This window comes from Nomascus leucogenys, chromosome 11 (genome assembly GCF_006542625.1).
Source record: "Nomascus leucogenys isolate Asia chromosome 11, Asia_NLE_v1, whole genome shotgun sequence".
Taxonomy (NCBI): Eukaryota; Metazoa; Chordata; class Mammalia; order Primates; family Hylobatidae; genus Nomascus; species Nomascus leucogenys.
The window spans coordinates 29,278,593-29,287,713 of NC_044391.1; the positions used below are offsets into that span (position 1 = coordinate 29,278,593).

The window sequence follows — 9,121 nt, forward strand, 5'->3', positions numbered from 1 at the left end:
AATGGAGAAGCCAGGCACAGAAAAGTTAGATGATGAACACCAAATTATTTAAAATAGAAATGAAGAGTAAACAGTGGTTTGAATTATGGTTTCAGAACAAGATGTAAATGTTAAAAACCCAGACGTTATGAAGAATAATATAACCAACAAAATGCATTTGGAAGAGGGAGAGAGGAGGAAGAAAGTGAAATGATGTCTCTTTTATCAAATTTCATAAGGAAGTTGTCAGATATTGTAAAAAATTGAAATATAATTTTTAAAATATGTTGACTGGTTTTGCAGCATATATACTAAAGTTGGAATAATACAGAGAAGACTAACATAGCTCCTGCACACACAGGATGATACACAAATTTATGAAATATTATATATTTTTCATTTAAAATGAATTAATCTTTTTCCCCTCTAAAATGTCATAGAAATAGTAAGTGCGGTAGGATATAACTATCAGTTGCCAATCCTAAATTTTCATATTCAATATCTAATAGATACATTGCAAATTTGGTAATTTAAGATTTCTTTATAAATGTGCATATATTTACAGTAGGAACTTTAAAATCATTTAAAAATGAATGGTGGTAAAATCTACAAATTATGTGAAATAACTGTAATGTACATATATTTTATTCTAATAAACTTTTGAATTCCAGATTGACTTTTATTAGAAAAAATAAAAATAAAACATACATTGACTCTTCCCCAGTGTTTGTCACTGGGGGAGCTATTGACATTTGGGTTGGGTATGTTTTGATGTGAGGTCTGTCAGGTACGTAATAAGATGTTTGACATCTCTGGGGAATGCCAGGATCCTCATAGTTGTGACAACCAAAAACATGTCCATGCATTTCTAGATGCACCCTAGGGAATTGGCACTGCCATGGATTGAGAACCACTGCTCTAACTTCTTCCAGGTTTTCATATCTTTCCTATTAAATTTAGAACAATGTTAGAGAATTAATATCTCTTAAAATCTCAAAAGGGAATCATTTACCTGAAATTCATTCAGCTTCATGTTGGTGTCCTTTTCTCCTATTAAACTAAAATAAAAAATAAACTTAATACAGAATAAGCCTGTTTATTGAACGCAACAATTTTCATTAATAAAAAAGTATTTGTTGAAACAAGGAATCTGAAAAAATACACAGTTACTTTGCATATTTTTATTGTGATAATACATGTGTAACACACAATTTACCATTTTAACCATTTTAAAGTATACAGTTCCATGGGATTACTTACATTCACATTGTTGTGCAATCATCACCACTTTCCATCTCCAGAACTTTTTCATCTTCCCTGATGTGGTTTGGCTGTGTCCCCCACCCAAATCTCACCTTGAATTGTAATAATCCCCATGTGTCAAGGGTGGGGCCAGGTGGAGATAATTGAATCATGGGAGCTGTTCCCTCATACTGTTCTCATGGTAGTGAATAAGTCTCATGAGATATGATGGTTTTATAAATGAGAGTTCCCCTGCACAAGCTTTCTTGCCTGCTGCCATGTAAGACATGACTTAGCTCTTCTTTTGCCTTCCGCCATGATTGTGAGGCCTCCCCAGTCATGTGGAACTGTGAGTCAATTAAACCTCTTTCCTTTGTAAATTACCCAGTCTCGGCTATGTCTTTATTAGCAGTGTGAAAACAGAGTAATACATTCCCCAATGGCATATTTAACATAAATTATATATAGTCATTTGCCATTTGCCAGTCTCTTAATTTGGGGCCAAGATCTTTTCTTTGAGAGTGGTCCCCTGATTGGAATTCCCCCTCACCATCTTTTTTGCATGAATTACTACTCTCTAAGATTATCAGTTTCAATTTTTAAAAAACAAAACAAGAAAGGAAAGACACTCGGAAAGGAACTGAGTGTAGAATCCTCCTAGATTCCCCCGGCCCCCTATGTGTCATACGTCATGCTCACAGCTATTTTGAAAGCAAACTAAAAAAAAAAAATTGAGAAGGATTCTCGCTGTGTTGCCCAGGCTGGTCTCAAACTTCTGGGCTCAAGCAGTCCTCCTGCCTTGGCCTCCCAAAATGCTGGGATTATAGGCATGAGCCACTGCACCCACCTTGGAAGCAAATTTTTAATCACCCTATATTTATCCAGTCTTTCTAACATACTCAATCTAGTTTTTATGGAAACGAAAATTTGTTCTTTTTGCATTTATATTTTGTCAGTTTTCTTAACATTTATTTAAATTATATAATTTTAAAAAGTTTGGGTTCAAACACGCAAATTGGTTCATGGAAAGCTTCCAGCTGAACTGGTCGGGACAGAAGTATAGGGCATCCAAAGTGCTATCTGCTTGTGCATTTAAAGTGAAGGGTGACACGGCATGATCTGGCAAGTCAGATATTATATTAACATAATAGATTGAAAATAGCATGTATACTTGGGATGGTTAATTTTATGTGTCAGTTTAGCTAGGCCATGGGGTGCCCAGATATTTGGTTAAACATTAATCTTCTGTGTCTGTGACAGTGTTTCTTGATGAGGTTAATGCTTAAATAGGTAGACCGAGTAAAGCAAACTGCCTTCCATAATATGGGTGGGCCTCATCCTATCCTTTGAAGACAACATGAATAAAACAAAAAGACTCCGTAAGGGGGAACTCCTCCTGCCTGACTGCTTTGAGATGGGACACCAGTTTCTTCCTGGCTTTTGGACTTGAAACTGAAACATTGGCTGTTTTTTTAGTCTCCAGCCTGCTAAGTTTCAGATTGGAAATACACGTCACCTTCCCTGGGTCTCCAGCTTGCCAGCTGCAGATCTTGGGATTTCTCGGCCTCCATAATTGCATGAGCCAATTCCTTATAATAAATATCTTTTAGGATCTCTCTAGTAGGATAAATTGGTATATTCTGTTTTTTGTTTTTTGTTTTTTTACCTTAAGAAAAACCAGTAGCTTTATTTTTCTTCAATATACATTTAGAACATTGGTCTGAGAAGAGGTTTCATGAAACAGACCAGAGAACTATGTATAAAATTAAGAGTTCTAAACCAGTAAGAAAAAGTGGACAAATGAAGCACACATCCCCAGGGGCCACTGCAGCCTAGGACCCTCCCATCAGAGGGAAGGCAAGGTCTTTGATGGCTTTTGAGTTCAGCTGAGGGATCATGCTGATCTTCAGGAATTTGCTGCTTGCATACTTATTCTTGATGGCGATGAATTTAGTTAAGTTTTCATTTACTTTCAGCACATTTTTGGCCACGTGCTGCATGACTTCCAATACTTCATTCTATGTGTATCCTGTATAATACTGCTGCTTTAAGTTCCATTTTCCTTGGCCCAGAACCTTCTGTGACAAGCAGGAAGCAGCTGTTGCTGCCTTAGAAGGATGATAATGCATCATATCATAGTCAATGAGAGTCAGCTCCATCAAATATTTGGCCAAAGTGTGCTGTTCAACATCAGCCTTTCCGGCTTTTGATGCTTGCCTTAAGAAGTGTAGTGGCAAGGGTCCACCCAACTCAAATTTCAGTTCTTTCAAAATTAGCTTCCATTTCTTGGATTTGGAAACTAGTATAAGCATTGTCTGTAATGTAAACAAAGCCTTCAATATTTGGAGAAAACATCTCCTCATACTTGGAAGCCAAGAGCAGAGCACTAATCCAAACTAGTTGAAGCTTCCTCTGGGAAACTGGCTGAACCAGTAAAAATCAATCCATACTGGCAACACACACATACAGAGTCTCCTGAAGAAGCCTAAACTTGGAGTGAATTTGCACCAACCAGTCTACCAGGATGGTACACTTACGTCCATTTATATCTCATCCATCTAAGACATGTGGGTTTATGAACTGCAAAATCTCCAGCTGCCTGAGGTACTGATAGATATCCTTAACATAGTCACTGCAGAGCTGAGGGTTATTCCAATCTTCGTTATCAATATCCTCAATTTTGTAGAGCAAGGCATCAGAAAAAGCTTGGCAGGTGTTCTCTTCTTTCATGGAGGCATCCTCAGGTATGGCAGAAGGACCCTTTGGAGCCAACATTTCCATCTGTGCTGTTTCACAGAAGCAGTAGGTTTCAGTTGTTTGTTGACATTTGTTGTTTCCCTGGGTTGAACTGGTCCTTTGGTGTTCTGAGCTTTCTTAGCTACTTGTGCTGCTCTGGCTGTAACTCTATTTCCAATTTCTTCTAAAATGTTATGCCTAATAGTCACATGACTCTTAGGTTTAGAATTAACTCCTGTCTCTCTCTTTCTCTATGCATATACCCATTTATCCTATTGGTTCTGTCTCTTTGGAGAGTCCTAATAGAATACCTGACAACTAAATGCAATGTGGATCTTGGGACAGAAAGAGGACATTAGTAGAAAAACTGGTGAAATTTAAAAAGAGCCTGGAATTTAGTTAATAGTAATGTACCAGTGTTGGTTTTTTAGTTGTAACAAATGTACCATAGTAATGTAAGATGTTAGCAATAGAGGAAGTTGGTTGAGAGGTATAGAATGCTCTGGATTATCTTTGCAACCTTTCCACAAACCTAAAATTATTCAAAAATAAAAATTTTGTTTTAAAAAATAGCATGTACCATATGATCTCTGAAACTGTTCCTGATTGTCTAGCTTTCTATTTGTATTTATGGATTCCATTCACCAAATGTTAGTAATCTTTACTTTGGGAAGTTATTTACTTCTTTCTTTGTGCTTTTCTGTATTGTTTGAATTTAAAATATATATATATATATATATATGTATATATTACTAAAATAGTGAAGTCATTTTTTAAAACATTTGAGGCTGTTTTGAAAAGATGACTTCTAAAAATCTTCCAGAAAACACTATGATCTTTGATTTGGTGCTTTTTTTAATAGCACGGTCTCACCTATAACATTCTCCTTAGGAACCCAAAAATGATTTTATGATGGGGCTCCAAGATTGATACTCTGTGGCAGGACTTGAAAAATGACCAGGTTGTGTTACCATAAGAACATGTTCCTGTTTTGTTTTGTTTTCTTTTCTTTTTTATTTTTCTAGTTCATTAAGGCTGCTATAACAGAATACCATAAACTGGGTGGCTTATAAACAACAGAAATTTATTTCTTACAGTTCTGGAGGCTGGGAAGGCCAACATCAAGGCACCAGCAGATTCAGTGTCTGGCGAGGGCCTGTTCCCTGGTTTATAGATGGCTGTATTCTCACCCTTACATGGTGGAAGGGGCAAATGAATTATCTGGGGTCTCTTATTCATAAGGACACTAATCCCCTTCATGAGGGCTCTTACCTCATGGCCTAATCACCTCTCAAAGGCCCTGTCTCCTGATACCATGACATTGTAGGTTAGGATTTCAACATAAGAATGGGGTTGGGTGGGGAAGCAAACATTCTTTAAATAGCACCGACCCATACATAGCTTAATGGTTTATGTCAGTGTGTTACTATGGCTATTTGCTGGCGATAAGCATCATAAGGAAATGAAAGGCTTTTGGTTGCAATTCTCCTGTGGTTCTGTCCAGTGAAGCAGTAAGAGAATAAAGACAGTCAGGGATTTTTATCTCCAAATCAAAGCAGAGCTCACCTTTTAGTAATTGGAGGAATTAAAAGAACAAATTTCCTAAATGTTTTATGTTCTAGTACAAATAAATTTTTTTAATACTCTGTTTATCCTCATATCCTCTATTTTCTTTGTTCTCTTCATCTTGCCTCTATGTCTCCTGATGTCCAACCTCTCTCTTTTGATGCTCTTTTCTTTTGAGTCAGGGTTTCCCTCTGTCACCCAGGCTGGAGTGCAGTGGCGACATGATGGCTTACTGTGACCTCAACCTCCTGGACTCAAGTCATCCTCCCACCTCAGCCTCCCAAGCAGCTGGTACCACAGGCACACACCACTAAGCCCGGCTAATTTTTGTATTTTTTGTAGAGACATTGTTTTGCCCTGTTGCCCAGGCTGGTCCAGAACTCCTCTAGGCTCAAATGATTCTCCTGTCTTGGCCTCCCAAAGTGCTGTGGTTACAGGAATGAGCCACCGTGCCCAGCCTCCTTTGACTTAAAATATTAGGTCTATTGTAGATTCTCAAAGGAGCCATTTTTTTCTTTTTCCACTCTAATACTGTGAATTCTTTGTGGATGGAGAGATTGTTCTCTTCATTTCTGTTTCCCTTCACCTAGCACAGTCCTCACCCATCAAATCATAGAGGATTGTAGCCACAGCTGCAAATGGAACCCTGGGGTTTTCCAGTTCCTCCTGCTCATTCAAGTTCTATGTCTCCCTTCTTCCCATTGTTTTTCTTTCTCAGGTCCTTTTTCTTCTCATAATGTAGTTATAGGCTTATTGCCTGTATTCTGTGCCTTCTAAATGTCCAAGCTCTAAGGTCATTCTGCTGTTTATATGAGGCCAGGTCTTCCCTTTAACTTGTGCTTCTATAAGGTAATAATCTAATCTATACCAGTGGTTCTTAAACTCTAGCAGGCATTAGAATCACCTGGAGGGCTTGCTAAAACAGACTGTTGGGCCCACTCCTAGAGTTTCTTATTTAGTAGGTCTGGGATGGCACTGGAGAATTTGCATTTTTAACAAGTTTCCAGTAGATGCTGATGCAAATACTGATGCTGCTAGTCCAGAGACTACACTTTGTACATCATGGATCTACACTCTACAGAAGCATTGGCTGGTCTAGCTCCCTTTGCAAGGAGGGAAAAAGAAATGCAGATGTTCAGTGTCTAGAACTTAGCCATAAAGTAAAAATAATAGGAAGAATATACATGTTTTATTTTAAACCCAAGATATAAAGGCGTTTTTTCCCTTATAATGATTATTCTTCAAATCATTTCTGTAGACCATAAGTAAAGTTAAAAGTGCTAAAGGAGGAAAGACTATTGATATTTCTATCAGAACACACAAAAAGGTTAATTATGGCATGCACATCTTAAAGATCTCCTTGCCATCTGAGCCATCTCCAGAAATACTTGCCATAGAACTGAAATAGAAATGATTATATGAGTAAATTATCACCCACACTCCTCGCATGCATCATTTCATACCACAAGCCTTTTCTCTTTTCAAGGAATAATGGTTTTACATTTTACTTTGTGATGGCACTCTAATTGCTAAATATAATAGGGGCATTATGCTGCAAAGTTAAAAGACTCCAAGTGAAAAGATAAGTCAAATATAGTAATTTCACACAGCCAATGATTCTTCAAAGTATGCTTCTCTTTTTTTCCAGCTGTCTCCCAATTGTGAACTCTCACAGACTCATGAAAATTGAATACTAAGACAGAGAAAAGCTAACAGGGATCCTAGAATATTTCTAGTCCAGGAGCCTGTAACTCTGATCTACTGGCCAAATCTGGCCCACCACCTGTTTTCGTAAATAAAATTTTATTGGAAAATAGGCATGCCCATTTTTGTTGAGAAACACCCGTACCCGTTGTTTACATATTCTGTGTGGCTGCTTTCGCACTATAATAACAGAGTTAAATAGTTGCAACACAGACCACGTGGTCCAAAGCTGAAAATATTTACTATCTTGACCTTTACCAAAAAAGTTTACTGACTCCTGCTGTAGTTCCAGCTACTCACTGGACAGATTAGAAACCTATCTAGAGGGAGAGAGTTGGGGAGGGCAGCAGAGAATGGAGGGAGAGGTAGTTCAGGTTCACACATTCAAACAGAAACAGGATTGCAGAATGTGAGGCTTCTCCCTAAGCAACTCCTGGAAGAGCTTTGGTCCACTGAAAGCCAGTCACAGCTGCCCTTCATGTATTAGTTGAGAAGAGGACGTTGGAGTAAGTTTGTATCTCATTATGATTTTCAAAGAACCTCTTCAAATGTCAACCCCAAAAAGAAGAGTTGTGAGACAGAAGTGTGCTTTGATGTTAGTCCAAAGTGTTATTTATGGCACTTATTTGCACACGTATACAAAAACACATTAGCAGCCTAACCTTTGGGGCTCATTTCTAATAATGAAAAAGTCCTTTTTCATTGATGAGGAAATCATTGGGATCATCTTGTCTTTCAGAAAATATACTAGCATTCTGTCATGTAGTATTCTCCATAGTGCCCAAAGCTTTCAGGAGAATATGCCTTATAGTAGGAATTCTTATTTCTTCAAGTCATTAGTCAATAAATTGACAAAAGTATATGAGTGGTGTCTGTATATGTTTACATTGCTATTTTACATAATTTATATATCCATGTCTAAAATAAAATGATATAGTAGTGCTAGGTGTTCCCTAATCTCTCTCATTTATATGTTAAAAATATATCTATTCTGTAAATGAACAGAAGCCCCAATTCCATGGTTTCAGGTAAGTGCAAAGATATGTACAATGAGTTAAAATGGAGTATTGTCACAAAAAGGACCATTATTTTATTTGGTCATTCATCAGTTCTTTATTGGGTACCTCTTCTGTACCAGGAACAGAAGAGGTACTGACATGATACACACCAAGAGGCTAAGAGGATCTTGTAGTCTGATGGGGTGATGGGGAAGGTCACATGCAATACAATGTCTGCAAGTTCTGCCTTGGAGAAAGCCCTGGAAGAGACATTTGAGTGAAGTCCAAAAGATGAATAAGGGCTTGCCATGCAGATATGCACATGCTAAGGAAATGAAACTCACTTTTAACGTTAATTCTCCTGGGAGACGTTCTTGACTCCTTAGTCCAAACCCCTTAAATATCCCTATTCTGTGTTCCTATAGCATCTATCTATCACAGGACTTTTCTGTCTGCCTGGCATTCAGTAGGTGTTTAGCAAATGAATGAATAATAAGTGAGTGAATGAACACATGGATAAGTGAGTGAGTGAATTATGAATATAAAAAAGTCAGAGGTGTGAACCACTATGGCCTATTCTTGGAACTGCATATATGCCTAGAAGATAGGGCATGGGGAATGAGGGACAGATGTACTGGGATATGAGTCTGGAGAGGTAGGTCAGGGTAAGATTGTGGAGGACCCTATATGCCAATCTAAGAATTGAATTGTATTTATTATTTCAGCAATTTCATGTTGGCCCCCGTTCTGTGCCAATCCTGTCTTAGGCTCTGGAGATACAAGATTCAGCCCCTCCCCTTGTAGACCTTACTGTTTCACTGAAGCAATATATATATATTTTGTTTGTTTGCTTGTTTGTTTGTTTTGGAGACAGAGTTTTGCTCTTGTTGCCCAGG

The 9,121-nt window shown here is 37.8% G+C and overlaps 2 pseudogenes; one reads left to right on the top strand and one right to left on the bottom strand.

Annotated features, from left to right (window-relative positions):
* The first annotated feature begins 263 nt into the window (after positions 1 to 263).
* On the top strand, positions 264 to 376 carry LOC115837371 (annotated as a pseudogene).
* A 2,677-nt stretch (positions 377 to 3,053) lies between these two features.
* On the bottom strand, positions 3,054 to 5,643 carry LOC100581843 (annotated as a pseudogene).
* Between the last annotated feature and the right edge of the window lie 3,478 nt (positions 5,644 to 9,121).